Source organism: Octopus sinensis, linkage group LG9 (genome assembly GCF_006345805.1).
Source record: "Octopus sinensis linkage group LG9, ASM634580v1, whole genome shotgun sequence".
NCBI classification, from domain to species: Eukaryota; Metazoa; Mollusca; class Cephalopoda; order Octopoda; family Octopodidae; genus Octopus; species Octopus sinensis.
In genome coordinates, this window is record NC_043005.1 from 103,221,663 (window position 1) to 103,230,057 (window position 8,395).

Here is an 8,395-nt window from a genome sequence, read left to right on the forward strand (position 1 = left end):
TTGCCGAACCGCTACGTTAGGGGGACGTAAAAACACCCCACAATCAAGCGATGTTGGGGGACAAACACAGACACAAACACAAACACACACGCACACATATATGTACATATATACGACGGGCTTCTTTCAGTTTCCGTCTACCAAATTCACTCACGAAGCATTGGTCGGCCCAAGACTATAGTAGAGGACACTTGCCCAAGGTGCCACGCAGTGGGAATGAACCCGGAACCATGTGGTTGATAAGCAAGTTACTTACCACACAGCCACTCCTGCGCCTATGCAGCCAGTTCACAGCATTATATAATAATTCTTGTTCTGCTGCGCCGTCTTCCTTTACTATTTTCAAGATTTCAGTGCTGAAGTACGAGTATTATATACAAAACTATGGAACTGACAATACGTCATGAATAATGAAATACTCCCCATTTTGTTTTTCTATAAACTGTAATTAATAGTGAATTCCTTAATTTTTATTCGTATCGTCAGCTCCATTATGTGTTTGAATATGCGCATGCGTGCTTATGTGTTTGAGTGTGCGTTAACCTTACTGTGGTTGTAATCAAGATTGATAGGTGTGTCTCATTATTTTCATAGTTTCAATAATTTTCTTTTTCGTTTTCTATTTTAGAATACTACTCGCACATAATAGCCATTTACGTTAATAATTTTTGGAAAATGAAATAACAGTTTTCAATTGTGGAGTCTTCATTGCTTTAAGGAAACAAACTGAAGCAAAATACTCAATATTCGTTCGTAGCACCCTTTTTAATACAGCAATTCTCTTCCTCGTGTCTGGATTTCCTACTGATTTCTGTTTTTCTTTTCTTGCCTTGCTATTAAAATTACTGTGAAAATCCATTTCACTAATTTAATGGATGTTCCAATTTAAAATAAAATATTTTCATTATTTTTTTTTAATTATCATCCTTATATTTCTATTCTCATATTGTTCTCTTTCCTTTCATTCTTCTATTTCTTTCCTTTGTGTTCTTCTTTGCTTCTCATTCCATCATCATCATCATCATCATCACCACCACCACCACCACCATGATCATCATCACTACCACCACCACCACCAATACCACCACCACCACTACCACCACCACCACTACCACCACCACCACCACCACCACCAATACCACCACCACCACCACCACCACCACCACCACCACCGCCGCCGCCACCACCAACACCACCACCACCACCATCATCATCATCATCATCATCATCATCATCATCATCATCATCATCATCATCATCACCACCACCAAAATGTGATGCATTGCAAAGAACTCGTAATATTGAAGTGTTTCAGTTACGCCCATTTATATTCTAAGTTCAATTATTACATTTTATCCCTCTACAATTCATAAAACCAGCTCCCTACAGGCACTAGGTAAATGTGGTTGAGTACACAAACCCAGCTCTATTGTTGTTGCACGGTGATAATTTCATCTAACAAAATGTTTTCTTAGATTTTGTTATGGTGATTTACGTTCTGCATTGAAATGCTGCCGTGGTCCTCTTCGCTTTCAAAATATCCTAATCAATAAAATAAGAACCAGATGAAATCCGGAATCGATGGGATCGATCGATTTTCTCCCCACAAACGACTGACGATGTACCTTAATTTAAAAACAGATTAAAATCACATCATCATCATCATCATTTTTATTATTAGTAGGTAAAATTGCCCCAAAGTCTTTAGTCATCTGTCAAGTCACAAAAAGGACCTCAGACAGATAGTAATTATTATTATTATTATTATTATTATTATTATTATTATTATTATTATTATTGTTGTTGTTGTTGTTGTTGTTGTTATTATTATTATTATTATTCAGTAGTCTTATTTCTTATCACGTGCTTTCACTGCACTACCGAGTGCAGCTCTCTCTGCTTTGGTTATGTGCTGTGGTGTGTCTTGGTGTTGTTATTTTCACTGTATCGAAAATGCTTTCCGTAGGACGTGTGCAGTACCTAGTAGTGCTATTTTCTATATGTTATATTCGTAAGCCCTGGTGTTTTTCTTTGTGATTTTGTATGTATTTCTTTTAAACATACCTCATGCATCTACTATCATAGAGATCGTTTCTGTTTTTAGACTCCGCATTCAAGTTATCTTTGTTTCCAGATCTTTGCGTTTTGAGATTTTCTCCGTTTCTTCTGGAGATACATTGCCATCTGTTGAGATTGATACATCGATGAGAAGGTATATATTATTACTATTTTGGTTTGACTCAGGTTCGGTCTTATTCTTGGAACGACTTATGTAGGTAGCGGGTTATTGTCTCTAACCTTAAGTTTCCACAAGTTTTCAGCTGTCTTTCAAGTACTTAGAACCTTCTTGATAATCTTTGAATGGAATGGGAACAATGGAGTGAACGGGACTGGCACAAAAAACAGGGTACACGAGGGTAGGTGCGAACTCTCACAGCCTTAGCTAGCAACCCACCTAGTGATGGTGTTATGATAAAAATACTGATGATTGCACAACCTTTCAATAGCTACCTCTAAATGAATGATGTCAAAATTATTAATCATTATTATTATTATTATTATTATACAGTAGTTTTATTTTTATAGCGTGCTTTCACTTCACTACCGAGCGCAGCTCTGTGTGCCTTGGGTATGTGCTGTGATTTGTTGTGATGCTCTGATGGTTATTGTATGGAATGTGTTCTGCGTAGGATGTGTGCAGTGCCTAGTAGTGCAATTTTCTGTATGTTATATGTGTTTGTAAGTCCTGGTGTTTTTGTTATGTATTTGTCTGAATATTTTTTTATCATGCCTAATGCACCTACTATGATAGGAATTGTTTCTGTTTTCAGGTTCCACATTCTAGTTACCTCTATTTCCAGGTCTTTGTATTTTGAGAGTTTCTCCATTTCTTTTAGAGACACGTTGTCATCTGCCAGTATTGATACATCAATTAGAAAGCATTTTTTTTTCTTCATGATCTCTGACAACTATATCTGGTCTGTTGGCCTTAATTTCTCTATCTGTGTGTATCGGCATATCCCAGAGTATGGTTGCTTTCTCGTTTTCTGTGACCTTTTCTGGTGTGTGCCTATACCATCTTTTTTCTGTTGTTATTCCATAATGTTGGCATAGCTTCCAATGTATGTAGGTTCCAACTCTGTCATGTCTGTGAATATATTCCTTCTTAGCCAGGACTGGGCAGCTAGAGATAATATGATTTATTGTTTCTTGTCCATCTCCACATATTCTGCAGTTACTTGTAATATTTCTTTTCATTACATGTTTTTGGTAATTTCTGGTGGGGAGGCTTTGGTCTTGTGCTGCAATTAAAAATCCCTCTGTTTCTGCTTTGAGTCCTGAGCTTCTCAACCATTGCTGGGATTTTTCTTTGTCTATTTCTTTTGCGTTTAGTTAAGTGCAGTATTTACCATGAAGGGGCTTTTCTTGCCATCGTTTTATCATGGCTCGTTGCTGTTCTATTTTTAGTTTGGATTTCATTTGTTTTATAGCTTTTGTTGTTTCTTCATCATCTTCTTCTTCTTCTTGTGTTTATTAGGTGGTATGATTTCTTGTTTGTATTTGTCAGCTTCCTTAAATACTGAGAACAATTTTTTGTTTTGCTCGTGTTTTGCTGCTATCTGGATCAGTTTTCCTTCCTTCTGAAGTAGGTATTTTTGCAGTCCTATGGTGGTTATTTTATAGTAGTTTTCCAGCTGTATAAGGCCTCTACCACCTTCTATACGTTGTATATATAGTCTTTCTATGTCAGATTTTGGGTGATGCATCCTAGATCCTGTCAGTATTTTTCTTGTTTTCCTATCTATTTTGGACAGTTCATTTATTATTATTATTATTATTATTATTATTATTATTATTATTATTATTATTATTATTATTATTATTATTATTGAGTGAGAGAGCAGTTCATGCCATCAAAGTGACACTGGGGTAAAATATACGAAGCCCAACATACCCATCATGACTACCCGTCTGATAAGGGTACACCAGGCACATGCATTACAACCATATGTGCGCGACATGGTGATCTCATATCAAGATAAACAGCACATGACCTTGCAGGTGGGGCCCAGTTAGAATTTTCTTCTGGTTCAGTAGCCCATCCCGCTCAAAAGGTCCCTGAATAAGGATTGTTTAAGGATGTTGAAAGAACCACCCATGTTTCCGGAGGTGAATTATTTAAACCCCAAAGAATCCCTCTCAACACATAGCTATGATGCTCCCCCACTACTTCTGCTCGTGATCAGAGATGCACATATCGTCAGCCACTAAGGGACATGCTCAACTGGTTAAAGTCAAACAACTGACAAGCAAATCTGTGGTATTGAGCAGAATATTTGCTGTAGCCCATCTTTTATACCAAGACAAAACAATGTACATGATAACACTTCCAATCCGTTAAGATCAGAAGCCATGAGAGCCACTGCCTGGTACTGCATAAGGGTATTTATTATCATTATTATTATTATTATTATTATTATTATTATTATTATTATTATTATTATTATTATTATTATAATTATCATTATTATTATTAGCATTATTATTATTATTATTATTATTATTATTATTATATTATTATTATTATTAGCATTATTACCATCATCATCATCATCATCATTGCTATTATTATTATTATTATTATTATTATTATTATTATTATTATATCATTATTAGTATTATACTCATCGCCGTAATCATCACCATGCACAGCAGAAGCAGCAACAGTAGTAGCACTAGCAGCAGCAGCAGTAGTAACAGCAGCAGCAGCAGCAGCAGCAGTAGTAGTAGTAGTAGTAGTAGTAGTAGTAGTAGTAGTAGTATTTTTTTCGATGTTATTGCAGGTACCTGTTCAATCAAACTATTGCTAATTATACTACATAAAATTACAAGGAAAATATTTATGCGGCTACATAAAATGATGTTGCCTAACATTTCTTTTTTTTTATCTCTTCAGGTCATTTATTTCGGGAAATCCAATGATTTGAATCTGGCACCAAGTGATTCTATAGTTTTATAAATGACACGCGGTTTGGCAAAACCTTAAGGAAACTAAATGAAATATCGAATCTTTAGTGGATTAGTGGCCTCTTACCAAAATTGGCGATATTCCAATTCATCTGAGATTGCGTTTGCCTATTTCCTGTCAGAATGTGCATACTTCTCGACTGAGGAACAAATCAAGATGGCGCTAAGCCAATATAATTATTGCCGTTCTTGTCAACATTTCTTTCTCCATCTAACTGTTCGTCTCTTACCAGTTTCGATTTATCTTTTTCCTCTCTTTATTCTAAAACTCATGGGGCATAATAATTGAAAGGGGAAATGTGACAAATTCTGTAATTATAAGGGTTTCAGTTTCTATGATACAATACATATACGCATAACAATGTTTTAGTTTAAAGAAAATCAATTAAATATATTCTGGGAAAATTACGTGCATACTACAGGGAAAATTAATGAATTAATTAATTCTATATATTACCATGTACATAAGAATGCATTTCTACAAATCAATTTCCAGGTAATAACTTATACTGGTAATAAAAGGTTCTAAAAAGAACCTTTTTACTGCACCTGCTTAATTCTACCTTTCTACTGCACCTGCATAATTCAAATGCATACGTTAAAGTGTATAATGTGTATCGTCTTAAAGAAATTCAGAATAATTCTATATTTCCTGTGTATATTTAACATACATGGTATTGTGAATATTTGATCAGTAATGTAGAAACAGTGAGTTTGAATGTTTAAAAATAGAGACGCTGCAAAGCTATATAATAGATACGTTGTAAAAATAGTTTATAGTGGTGATGATGGACATTAGAATACAGAGAACATGATGAAATGATACACAGAATTTATATGCAGATATACATTAACGTTTTCTGCTCCAGAGTGGGTTATGCTGTTTTAAATTGAAAGATAAATCAAGTACAAAAAGCATGATTATAAATCAAGTTGGTGAATAACTGGACGAATTCGACTGTTAAGTGGATATGTCAATGGATTATGTTTAAAATATCAGTTTCTACGTTGAAGAGTTATATAATATAGCGACTGTGTCTTCACATGTATTTACTATTTGTTCTTTGTGAATGATTCATTCATGTTTACTTACGTAAGGTTTGTTTATCTGCATCCCTGTAAAGATTTTTTTAGATTCTTTTATACTTACATTACACAAAATGAGATGTCAGTGAGTGTGTATGTAAAATTTATGTATGAATGGATGGATTGATTGATGAATAGAGAGAGGGATTCAAAGTCGTGCTTGTCTAGTTAGTGAATTCTGAATGATTGTGATGAACTCAAGCAACTACATGGAGGAAGAGTCAATAAATAATACGCGGCTGTTAAGTTTAGTTTAAATTTAGCAATATTTTGTGATGTGATGAAAAGCTTTGAGCACAAATGCAATCTAGTCTCTAACGCAATTCCACTGTCTCAGAGGTAGGTTGTATGTCTAAACCCTACGTTACAGGTATTCACTTCAAGCCAATCTGAAACTCAAGATATATAAACACAGAAGATTTCCTAGTAATGGTAAAAAATTATGGAATATAAACTACAACTGTGGCACACCAGGTTCTAACAGAGGAGATTTGAGAACATTAATCACATGGACAATTCAAAACGGTTGTCATACATCTAAACATTTAAGTGGTGGAGCCAATTTAGAAGCTTCTGCCTACTCAATCGTGTTGTAAAAAGAAAAAGCAACCAATATCTCCCTTAAATATCTGTTTGTGTTTTATATACGGGATTTACTGGATATTCCATTCTTTGATTTGAATAATGATTTTTTGGTCAGTGCTGAAACGATTTTGGCCACGATCCTACTTGATTAGTGATGATCTGAGGTTAAATATCCTCCACAACCAAAAACAACAGCAAATATAGAAACACTTATAACAACAATAATAAACTACATCAGCCTAATCATTTCTCTCCGAATGAGGTGTCCTTGCAGCAGGAAGAATGTTTACTTGAAGACTGTTGTAGAAATATCTACTTCAGCGATGGCAAACTTGTTTTCTCTTAAATTAGTTCACCGTAAAATTATAAAAACTATTTTATAGATAAATTTTGACTGAAGCAGGAACATACTTGGAATATTAGGAAATAAGTCGTTCACCAGTTTCCAGGAATTGTTGATTATTTCTGGGAATATTCAGTTAAGAAACATAAATATACAACATATACAGCAATAAGCTTTGTCAGTGAACAGGTCGCGGTCTGAAAGCGACGAAAATATTTTGACAAAGTAAATTTAAATGTTGAAGTGAATCTAACGGTTTTGTGCCTTTCTTAAATGGCTTATAAACACCTTCAACGCTGCAATTGTTTTCGTTCCAGCACACTATCTCAGATCAAATCACTCGCTATGCAAGCACATCACCTTAAAAATATACAACAGTTCTATATTTAAGAGATGAGGAATTATGTACATTATTTACATTATTTAAAATTAACGGGTATTTGTCCTCAACGTCTTTGTTGTGAACACAACGTTTCGGCTGATATACCCTCCAGCTATCATCAGGTGCATTGGGGAAATTTCAAACCTGGATCCTCATTCCTAAGGTATTTTTCAATGATGCTGTTGTTGTTCTTCTTCTTATTATTGTTATTATTCAGGTCACTGCCTGGAATCGAACTCGGTATCTTGGGGTTAGTAGCCCGCACCATATGCCCCTGTGCAATTATGTAGTGAATTTTAGGGCTTATAAATCTAATATTCTCCTATCCTTTCTTAATACCGGTTCCCATATGCTATTCATATCTGCACACGTTCTGTTTAGGAGGTTGTTGTGTCCTAACATATGTGCTGCTTCTTTTAGTTTTCGTATGTTCCAGTGGTGTTCTCTGTCTATTATTCTAACTTCATCACACAACAAACAAGATGAGGACAAATACACACACACATACGTAAATACATACATACATACATACATACATACATACATACATACATACATGCATACATACATACATACATACATACATACATACATACAGACAGACAGACAGACAGACAGATGTATTTCAGCTCAGATTCAGTTTTTAAAAAATCAGTTACAAGGCACTGGTTGGCCCAGGCCTATTGTTGGAAACATTAGCCTTTGGATTTCAGCCCAAACTTCCGTGGTTTCAAAACGAACTGCTTTACAACTCAGTCCCTCATTGTATGAGAGATATTGGTAGCACACCAATCAAGAATTTATCACTTTGCTGTATTTGTAAAAAGATTTGTTGCTGTTGTTTTTAATTCAGCGTAGGGAGATCTAAGGGGCACTGCGTCGAATACGACGATGGGTGTTTTGATTGATCGGATCAAAGGAACAGCCACCTCGGGAAATTAATGTACAAGTGGTTAAGCACTCCACAGGCA